General features: G+C 36.2%; 1 long non-coding RNA gene across 2 annotated transcripts; it reads right to left on the minus strand.

The window, feature by feature from the left end:
• Nucleotides 1–400: 400 nt before the first annotated feature.
• On the minus strand, nt 401–11319 carry LOC133559354 (uncharacterized). Of its 2 annotated transcripts, none has more exons than XR_009808154.1 (5): nt 11252–11319; nt 1489–1563; nt 1241–1301; nt 1002–1095; nt 401–906 (listed from the first exon to the last, which is right to left on the minus strand). It is a non-coding gene; the product is annotated as an uncharacterized LOC133559354 (long non-coding RNA). The 2 variants fall into 2 exon arrangements; XR_009808155.1 differs by lacking the exon at nt 11252–11319 and adding an exon at nt 2593–2681.
• Nucleotides 11320–11700: the final 381 nt, after the last annotated feature.

Here is an 11700-nt window from a genome sequence, read left to right on the forward strand (position 1 = left end):
AAAGTTGGATCAACGTTTAAATACCGACGTTGAATCAACGTCAATGTTTCAACGTTGATTCAACTTTCAGTTTCTACCTAACAGAGACGTTTAATCAACGTTGGAACAACGTCACTTTCCTGTGTTGAAATAACGTTGGATTTGGGTTGAAAATGAAAGTTGGATCAACATTTAAATACCGACACAGAATCTACGTCAATGTTTCAACGTTGATTCAACTTTCAGTTTCAACCTAAGATCAACCAACCGATTATCAACGTAATATCAACCAATGTATCAATATAATTAAAGACAAAAAAACATAGTGCATATATAGCTCCAGGCTGAATCCTGTTAATGCAAAATTAAAATTAAGTACAAAGAAAATGGAGAATGGGCTTCACGGTGGCAGAGGGGTTAGTGCGTCTGCCTCACAATACGAAGTTCCTGCAGTCCTGGGTTCAAATCCAGGCTCGGGATCTTTCTGTGTGGAGTTTGTATGTTCTCCCCGTGAATGCGTGGGTTCCCTCCGGGTACTCCGGCTTCCTCCCACTTCCAAAAACATGCACCTGGGGATAGGTTGATTGGCAACACTAAATTGGCCCTAGTGTGTGAATGTGAGTGTGAATGTTGTCTGTCTATCTGTGTTGGCCCTGTGATGAGGTGGCGACTTGTCCAGGGTGTACCCCGTCTTCCGCCCGATTGTAGCTGAGATAGGCGCCAGCGCCCCCCGCGACCCCAAAAGGGAATAAGCGGTAGAAAATGGATGGATGGATGGAAAATGGAGAATGTCAATCAATATAATTATTTATTCAGCCTGTGATGCCCATCCTATTCCTCCCTTCTGTCCAGGGGCATATTTCAGTTTATTTTTTATGGCATCATGGACCATCGTTTCGGTCCCCTTCTGGGTATCCAAGACACTAGCTGTAAACAGGCAAAAATAATACAAATTAATTAAGGGTGCATGTGATTTACCCCAATCATGTTAATGTAATTATTAAACACACACACAAACTCACTTGTGACTACATCGAGCAGCTTCGTCTCGGCAAAGGCAGTTTTCCCCCTCTCCCCTTCATGTTCAGATTGGACATTAATTCATTTGTCATGAGCCTGAAATTGAACACGCAAGTCATACATGCAGGCCAAAAAGTACGGAATTTTGCATTATTATAATTCCCGATCAAGCACTCATAGATTAGAATTTGGGTCTTGCATCGCCTATTTTTAATATACATGTAGAGAAACAAGAAAATACCTGTCCATTATGATGCTTAAACAGCTCTTTAAGTCATATCCACCAATCTTTGAGAGCCTGGCTGTTTGCAAATATACAAGAGAATGTGTTAAGCATACACTGGGGGAAGAGGCTGGCAAACACATACATACATTCAAGTATAGGGCCTGTTTTATCTACACGATTTCATAACCTGAAATTTCTACCTAAATACAATAATATTTCCAATGTAAAAACAGCTACACAATTATAATGTTATAATTACTTACCAGCAAATCTTTCTTGCTTGGTTGAGTTTTTATCAACTCGTCAAGGTCGAGTAGTTCCTCCACTGTCTCCAATTTCTGCACATGGAAGGACAGTTTTCTCAAAAAATTCCCCTTTTTGGTATTATATATATCATAGCAAGTGTACAGTGTCGTTCCATATATGCATAAACTGAAATCATTGGTACATTTCCTTGCATTAACGTTTTGCTTTTCAATTACCGGTAGTGGTACATGTACATAGACTTAGGGGCGGACCAGATGAAACGTGGGGGAGGGTATGTTTTCTTTTGGAAAAAGAAGATTGTTTAGCAAAAACTGAATAATATATAGTTTGTTCTCCTGACGTATATATAAAAAAAGTGTGCTCCTGTAAGCTCTGCAAAAAAAAAGAAGTTGGTTGCCTTCTTGTGCCAAGAGAAAAAACTTTGTACCCCCAAAAAATTTCTGCGCTCCGTGCAGTCTTTTATTATCAATCATAAAACATATGAAACAAAATCTGTCTGAATATTTTAATGTCATATATTTTAGTATACATGTTGGCCAACAGGTCAACAGTGAAACCATTTGGAAGTTTCAATACTTGACAAAAGCTCTTGTAATAGCTGTACTGGCCTCATCAGTAAAATAAAAAAATAAGTAAAGATCATAGCATTTAATATTACATGGATCCTTTTATGGGCGACCCGTGGACTTGCCTTTTAAGACAAAGCCTTGCTAACAAGTCAAACTAATTAAAAAGTACCTCTACTTAAAATAAACTGGCAACATTTTAAATAAACATTAAAATGAGCCAGAAAAACCTAACTGCCATCCAGACGGGTTTTTGAAGATCAAAATCAAGAGGAAGTAAATTAATACAGTGACTGGCGCGGCTGTAAAAGTCAATGGGTACAGAACAATTGTTTGCTTTTGGGCAGGTGGGGAAAAAAAATGTTAGTGGTCTGCTTGGGGAGGAAAAAAAAGTTTGCTCAGGTCCAGTTTATACAGTCAAAAAAACCCGTTGAGAATAGGCGTGAGATACATTTCTCGTTTTCCTGCAACCCTCTTGTGAAAGGGCCAAAATTATATCGATATAAATAACCAGTATTATCTCAAGGTACAAACCTGAATCTTTATGGACGTCAATGTTTTTTTTCTCCGTGAAATAGTTCGATTTCCAATTCAAATCTTCGCTCTTCATCTTGCTTGCTGGATTGGAAAGGAAGTACTTCAGCACGCATGCGCACAAGCTTGGCTTTTAGTTCACGCTGCCATTAAGCAACGGTTTCGTTGAAAACTGTCGCAAATGGCCGATACGCGGGCAGAATGTTTGGCAAGTTGAATTGTACACGTTGAAACGACGATGCAACGACGATGTCCCCCAATGATGAAAACAAACCAGATTTGCAACATATGGTGTGGTGGGGTCAGTTGGTTGTGATTTGGTCAGGATATGGTTGAGTGACGTCGCGACGTAATTTCAACGTCACCTTGACGTTGAACTAAGGACGAGTGCCCACTGGGATAATATAAATACATTTAATAAAGTCAAATTCAAATAAGGCACCAAGAGAAGTATCCCACACTTCTCTTTTGTAAAATAAATCTGAACAGCCGATATGGGCATCTACATCTACATCTACATTGCCTGAGAAGCTGGACAGGACAAAAAAAAAAAAAAAGAAGAAAAGTAGTTCCTCTGTGTTAGTTCTTTTAATTACGATGTTGCTATAGTATAGAATAAGCTGGTCACGGCATGCAAATAGAGCGTAGTTGGCGGTTTTTGGATGTTTTTTTTAGAGGTCTTTATGGAAGTAGTAGATTAATCCTTTTAACTACATTGTTAGCCGCCTAGTATTTACAGTTTTCACTAATTAGAAAGCTCAGAAAATAAAAATATGAGTTTTTGTCCCACACAAGGTTTGTGGATCATGGGCAACATTCCCAAAATTAAGTGCTGTTTGACAAGCATAGTACAAACAGCGATAGAGGGCAGAATGGCTTTTCTTGGATGCAAGCATCTTGGTTTGTGTCACTTGGCCACTTGATGGCACTGTTGGCTCGCTTCTCTAACTTCTCTCTGCAACCAAACGTCTGTTCATGCTTTGATTAACTTTCCACTAATAAGTAGGAGGTGTCATGTTTCATTGTATGTTTACTTTTCCAAAAGTGCTTACTAATAGGTAAAATGTGACAACACAATGACAAAATCATGGCGAACATTAATAATCTTACATGTAGTCAGTTTGAAATCTGCACTTTCCACATGAGGTAAACTTAGAAGTAACTCAAATTAATTGTTTTGCACTGAGATTTTCCATCGCCGTCACTGAGATTTTCCATCGCCGTCTTCTGACAATTTGGTTTTTCGGGGGTTCCACTGTATGTCAAGCTCTGAAATCAACAAACACGTGCTTCCTCTGCCGTGTATCTACCAGAGCAACTGTTGAGGTTGGGCTCTCTGTGAGAAAAGAATGGCGACACCGTGGTGTGTTCTAGAGTTATATACACAACTTAAATTCCACTGGTTATTTTCGGACTTAGATGGGGTAGTTTCAAGATGTCAGGTGAGCTGCCTGGCGTCGTTTTATTTTAAATTCAAAGGGTCAAGTAAACGGATATTAAAGGGCACATAACTAGTGTTGTTTAATTTGGAAATATTTGTTGTAATTGTAGCTGTTGAAGTGGAAGCCTTTTACAGTATGTGAATAACACATACTTTGTGTGCATCATTGTATTGTGTATATTATACCATATTACTAATAGTATATTATTAAATGTTTTGATTGGCTGATTTATCTGGTTAAAATATGTGCAAGAACCAGTTTTGGTTCATATTTGCTAGGATGAGGAACTTGAAAGGAGTCAACAGCCATGATTTTGGACACGGCATGCACTATTTTTTTTTCCATTTCCGGAGACATCCAAGTGTAGCCCTTACATAAGGAGAAAGAACAGGTGTCAGCAATAGTTAGACAGCATTAATCTCAGGAGAGGGGAAAGCTTAGCATACATGATATCAGTGCAGTGTGTGTGTGTGTGTGTGTGTGTGTGTGTTTATGGCTGTGCGTTTTGTTTCATGTTGTGCCCACTGCTTGTTGCATTTAAAGCTGCTGGCGGTGCTGCCCCTGATCAGGCGCCACTTTGTGTACTATATTTGAACCCTGTTTTCTTCAGGGCCCCAAAGTGCCTTTGGATCAAGCTACTTTGGGCGAACTGCTGCAGCCAACAGGATGTGAAGGCAGGCCCAGAATGCAGCAGGAATCTTGCATGGATGTTTGCGTTTACCAGTCTTGCATGCAGTGAGAAGAGTTCATAAATACAGTAAATGACTGGAACAAACCACTACTGAGAAACTACAGCTTGAATCACAGCACTTATCAGAAAGTGAAAAATTTAAAACATAAATCAAAACATATTTGTACAGTAAAACTGAATAGGGGCTGTTCCACTAAATCCAAAGAAAATAAAAAATAATAATGCACCATAACATTTACCGTACATTTAATTTCGTAGTGTCCTACTAATTGATTGCAAATGTTACATAGCGATAAATCAATAATAATGGTAATTGTGGTAAAACTACCGACTGTTAGTATTATGGTTTTAAATAAAAATGATCGGAAAACTGTGATTGATAAATGCACTTTGATAAACTCACAGACTGACTGGCGCCAGCTCACTATCTTACATGCTAACATGAAAACAGGAAGGAGTTATTGACATATTTCCCTATTAGATTATCTACAGGATTACTCTCAATACTTCTTTGACGGAAACGTAAAAAAAAGACAATATAAACAAAGTTGTTGTTCAAAATTCAAACAACTCTACATAGAAATGATATTTGCAAAGTTACGAAGGACTTTGTATTTGCAGAAGACACGACCGTGATTTGTTCAAGAGAGAACACACAGAAGCTAATACCAATTATAAGAATGAACAAATTAAAAAGATGGTTTGGATAACAGACTCTCTTTTAATCTCAGTAAAACAAAAGTACCGGTGATATTATTCTGCAACCGCCAAACAAACACAAATACAAATTGACAGAGTAGCAATTGAAAGGAATCACATTTTTGGGTGCAATAATAGATGTTAAAATTAACCCGAAATCCAATACAAAATTATAAATTGTAAGGTGGCAAAAAACACTCCAATAATGATTTAATATCCATCCATTTGCTAAAGCTTGTCCCTTGTCTTCTAACGCAAGTGATTGAGGATTACGAGACGGATGTGTTCACGGACTGCGGAACACAGTAGGACTACACACTGCCTGTCAGAAATAAAAATGTAAGTGTTTTACACTCTTCATTTAAAAAAATCTTAAAGTGCTATAGTACAAACTAATATAAAAAAATAATTAAAAAAAATAAAAGCTTTGTCATTAAAACAGATAAAATAGCTAGACTAAAATGCTTTCAGTGAAGCATGAGAAACACAAAACATGAAAAATAGTGGCTTTTCTAACAGTGTGTCTATTCAATTTAGTTATTTAAAAAAAAACTTGATCAAAGAATTTCAGCGTGTGTATAAGTATTTTTTGAGCACACTTAACAATACAGCAATAATTTTAATAACCATAATAATCACTGCCACCATAACTGTGACATGAATTTACCATATCATTGGTGGTATTTATGTTACATTTTTTATTTTGCACTATAAAAAATAATCATTGAACAAATGATTTCCCATAAATTTGTTTTAGTACGGAACCTGCATCAAATTCAGTTGAAATTTGAAAAAAAAAAAAAAAGAATAAAAACATTTAGTAATGTGTGGACTCAAAATAAAATACTGCTTTATGGCTCCAAATTAAGCCCCTACCTAATTGCATATTTTATACATACAATTCAAAAGATTTATTCAAACTACCTTCAACACTAAAAAAACTAACATATGTTGTGTGTCCCCGCTTCCTAAAATTACACTTAGTAATAATATTAAGGATGCACATATTGGAGAGACATATTTTTATGTGAGTGTTTAAATATGTTTCCTTATAATTTGCAAGTGTTTTAAAATGTATTTTATTGGTAAAGCTAAGACTGCAGTTTTAGGCATCACATCTGGTTGTACGAGACGTACTGTACGTGTATCGAAGGGTATGTTGTTTGTAACTGGGCAAGACGTCATTGTTTGTTTTTGATCCGGCCCGCCGGACATTACCAAATATTTTTTTAGACCTTTAACATTCAAACTGTAGCTCCTAGTAGGATTTACAAATTACCGTAAGTCTTTAACTGTAGAAAGTATTTCATTGGTTGGAATCTGCACTTTTCAGTGATATACTGGTTGTTACAGTAATCTACAGCACGTCACTGCAGCTCCAGGTAGATGGGTCACCAAGCAGTGGCTGCTACTCTGTATCAAACGAGGTTTGTTTACAGAGTAACCAGCCTGAAACACGGGTGTCAAGGATAGAAGCCGAAGCAGATTTTTACAACACACCTCTGCAGAAAAGTGATATTATATCAGTTTGTAGGTGTTTTTTTACCTGTTGCATTCATATTTTGCTGTGTTTACTGCATTTTGCTTGATTGCAAACGATGCGGTCTGAGAAGTAAAAGAGGAGTGACGTTCATATGTTGTTAATATTGTAAATCCCAGATTCTTTATTTTAATGTACATTTTAGGTGTCTCATTTAGGTGTCTCAAAAATGTAAATTCCATTCTTTTTTTTTGAGGTTGTCTGTCATAAATTGTTTAGCATTCTGTCAGAGTTGTTATTGGCATTATTATTTATTGCTGTTTATTAGTGTTCCTAAAATAAGGGACCCAAGCACGTATACTATACAGCACATTTATATATATATATGTATGTATGTATGAGTGTATGTGTATGTAGATATATATGTATATATATATATATATATATATATATATATACACACACACATACAAACACACATATATATGTATTTATATATATGTATATACATATACTGATATATATATACACTGTATGTATATGTCTATATATACTGTATGTACATATATATATATATATATATATATATATATATATATATATATATATATATATATATATATATATATATATATATATATATATATATATGGTGTATATTAGGGCTGTCCCGACGCCGATAATTTAGTACCAAAATGTGCATCGATACTTTTCGATACTTTTCCAATTAAAGGGAACTACGAAAAAGTGTCATATTTGCCTTTATTTTAACAGAAAGTCTTACAATACAATACACTCATGTTTCCTATTGCACTCAAAGAACAATTTTAGAAGGTTAAAATAGAACAAAAAAGGCATTCGGCACACTGAGCTTTTCTTGTTGCACTCAAAGGACAATTTACAATTTTCTATATTACATATTGTCTGCCATAATCAAGGATTGGATTACAATATAATAAAACAGATTTTTTAACATTATATTCATGATTTTTGGTTGCCAATCCTGGTCTGTGCTTTCAGAAAAATACAAATATTAGTAAGTACTAAAAACAAAACTATGGATAAATGTACCCAGATAAGCCATGTAGCAGGTAAAACACATTTGTTAAAGATAAAACACAAATTGTAGCAATTTGTTACCAAATTCAGTCATTTTACTAGCTCTAGTAGACACTAGATGTGCGGTCCTAACTCCACTAATATAATGGAATCAAGCCAAGCAGCTGTGTGCGTGTCTATGTATCTACATATTTTGTATATACATGTGCACAACAGGGGAGCTGGTTTACTTATGAGAGTAGCGTATGTGAGTTTGTGAGAAAGTCAATGTGTTGGCTGAGTGACGTCAGTGAGTGAGTGGGCGAGTATAAAGAAAGAAGAGTGCACGCACCGCGCAGTAAAGTGATGAATGGGTCCGGTTGTACCCTGCAAAACTAATAATAAAGCAACGAGATTGTCACAAATCGGCGGCCTCAAATTCTGACCGGAAAGCTGATCTTAGCAGACCCATTGCGGGGTAAAGTAAACTGAGGGGAGCGTCTCCCCTGTAGGGATGATGTTGATAGGAGTCGAGATAGAGGATGATAGAACAATTGTTGGGCTGTCAGCATTGTTACAGCACATGACATTTAAGATGACTGCATATTGATCCATGCAATATTGGAGTGATTTGATCAAAATGTTATGTTCTTCAAAGTAATTTTTTGGGTGTTTTTGTTAGTAAGAATTTGGGGAAGAATTCCCTGGACACAGAGGGGAAAAAAAAACAATATTATTGTGTACTGTTGTCTTTGTTTTGATCAAACAATTGTATGTTATAAAAGCGAATAAGAAATTGTTACACAGTGAACAGAACTCCCCATAAATAAATGAATACGTGTACAATCAATACATGTGATTGATATAGGCCGATTTCACTGGACGATGATCGGAATAGTTAGTATAAAACCTTAATTGGAACATTCCTAATTGTGGTAATATTGTGTCCTATGTTGTGTGTTTTTTTTTTGGAGAATTTTAAAGATGATAAAAAACTTGGAAGATGCAGCTAATGGGAGTCACCGTTGTAGCCTTAAAAGCCCTCTAAAATAACTTCAAAACCCTTCATCAACATTTAGTATACACAATGCAAGGGTATATATCATGTAGTAAAAGACACGTTCACAACAATATGTAATAAGATTTATATTTAGCGTACTTTGGTCTGTTTTATTTCTGTTTCCATTGCAGCACACATCCGACTTCTGGCAACAAATGTTTGTCCTACTTCCGGAAACAAAGCAAGTGTCTTTTTTAAATAATGGCAGACTTGATAATTGGCCATTAAGACGACTATTTTTGGACATCCTTATATCTTTGAAGCTGAATATACTGAGGAGGAACTACTGCTTCTAGAAGCAAGCACAAAGAAAGAGTGAGACGTTGGAGCAAAAAAAAAGCTGAGAGAGTGAGGTCAAAGTGACTTTGGCACTGTAAACGGGGAACTTGACCTATGCAATTTCAACATAAATGGAGTGCTTACCCAAATAAACTGTAAATAAACGTCTCCGACCAGCTGTCCATCGAGTGAGTCACAATCTAATATTGTATGTGATACATGTTGCATGTCATGCTTGTTATTATAACTAGGTTGCATACGCTGTCTGGCTAGCGGTGTACAAACAAAACATGAAATGTATGCTAATACTTCATTATTCATGTTTTTCAGTCAGATTGGTGTTGTAGCGCAGTGTTGTGCATTACAAACTCAAGCACGTTTCTAGCCTATCTCTTTCTGTAGCTAGCTTTTACAGCTAAAACTGAAGCATGGGAATTTGTGTTTCTACAATAGAAAAAGAGTTCCTCAGTGTTAGATCTAAACAATAACATTTTGCTACAACTTTGTTATTATACAGGTTACAGAACGTAAATTAAGTGAAATCTTGACAGTTTTTGAATTAATTTATAAAGTGATTTAAGGGGTAGAACTGATTGCTCCCATTAGCTGCATTGCTAGCCACCTAGAACGAGCCGATTTTCACATATTAGATTGCAAAAAATGTGTCTTCTTGTCTGTCATAATGGTTGTGAACGATAGGCAAAATTCCCAAAAAAGGCGCAGTTACCCTTTAGTATATTTAGTTTTATGAAGTATTGTCATCTGAGTCTACAAATGAGAATACACCTCACACTTTATCAGTTTCTAAGGTAAATGTCACACACAATTCCATTCACTAATGATGCCTGCTGCATGACAGGTTTGTAGGTACCGGGGAAGGTTCCACAGGTAACTCAACACTCAACAGAGCCGAATCATAACTGAAAAAAACCCCACTAATAACGAAATGAAACACAAGGTGAGCAAAATGATTAACTTATATCTCCTTTTCTCTCTCTCTTGTTTTCCAGGACCTCCAGTAAGTAGACCAGACACCTTTTGTGATCCATGTGTGGTAAAGTACAGTAATTTAATATATTTGCATAAAATGTTCTTTATTGTCTTGGCAAAACTGATCATTTACACAACATATGGTCTCCTAATGCAATTATCAATTAATATATTTTCTATTATGTTTAATGCAATTATGTATATTAACAGCAATGTGTCTAATTGTATCAGTCAGAATGCTCAACGGTTTGTTAAAAAAATAAATGATAATACAACAATTCTCCGATATTGAGCTTGGATATGTGGTTTGAAACATAAATAAAAGCCCATTTTTTTTTTAGACATTTCAACATGACCAACACATTATTTTGTGTAAAATGTTCAGAGTTACTTAATAGTAGCATTGATGGAAGTAAATACAGTGGATTCTGCTTAGTCGATAACCTGTTAATATTGACTAGTGTTTGTGTTGTTACGAATAAGTGCCCGACATATTTTTGTCGACATAAAATGTGAAAGACAAAGGAATAATTTATAAAAAAAAAAAAATTCTGTTTATGTTGACATTTGAAGTTGTCATGACCTGACAGTTCTTGTCTCATTTTATGTTTGTTGGGTTTCTCCTATGTTTGTGTCTATTTGTGTTCCAGCGCACTTTCCTTGTGTTTACTCTTTTGTTGCTAGTTGCGTTGATTAGAAACTCCTGTTTCTGTTTCGTGATAAGTGTTCTCACCTGTTTCTGCCTCAAATCACATCTCTTTATATTTTGGTGTCTCCCAGTCCATGTTGCTGGATCAATGTTTGCTACAAGCGACAGTTGCGTTTTCCTGTTTCTGCCATGCTTATTAGTTTTTTGCCATGCTTAAGACTTTCATGCTGTTCGCCATTGGTGACTGTTTGCGTTTTCTGCTCCGTGCTATTTTAACGTCTTAGTTTTTGTATTTTTTGCCCTGCCTCGTGGAATAAAACTAGATTCTTACCTGCACGCTGTTTCTGCTGCTTCCTGCTTGTTCTTCTGCATCTGTGAAAACACAACCATTGCAGCAATGCGACCCGAACGTAACACTTAGATCCAGAGAGTTAGGCTGGGAGACACCAAAATTTTAAGGGGCGTGATTCATGCCAAAAACAGGTGACAATACCAATCACTAAACAGAAACAGCACTGTCTAATCAGCGCACCTAGCAACTACAAAGTAAACAAAAAGAAAGCACACTGGAACAGAAATAGACTCAAAAATGGGAGAACCTGTCAGGGGTATTTGTTGGTGATGAACCCCATGATGCAGAGGAGGAGGCAGACATAGAATATGAGAACATGATTTAATTAAAACTAAACAAGAACAAACAAAAAGCACGCACAAGGGCGGAATAGCAAACTAAGGGAGCTAGCACTGGAAGCTAGAAAACAAAAAGGAACTTTAGCATGG

The sequence above is a fragment of the Nerophis ophidion genome, linkage group LG09 (assembly GCF_033978795.1).
Source record: "Nerophis ophidion isolate RoL-2023_Sa linkage group LG09, RoL_Noph_v1.0, whole genome shotgun sequence".
Classification (NCBI taxonomy): Eukaryota; Metazoa; Chordata; class Actinopteri; order Syngnathiformes; family Syngnathidae; genus Nerophis; species Nerophis ophidion.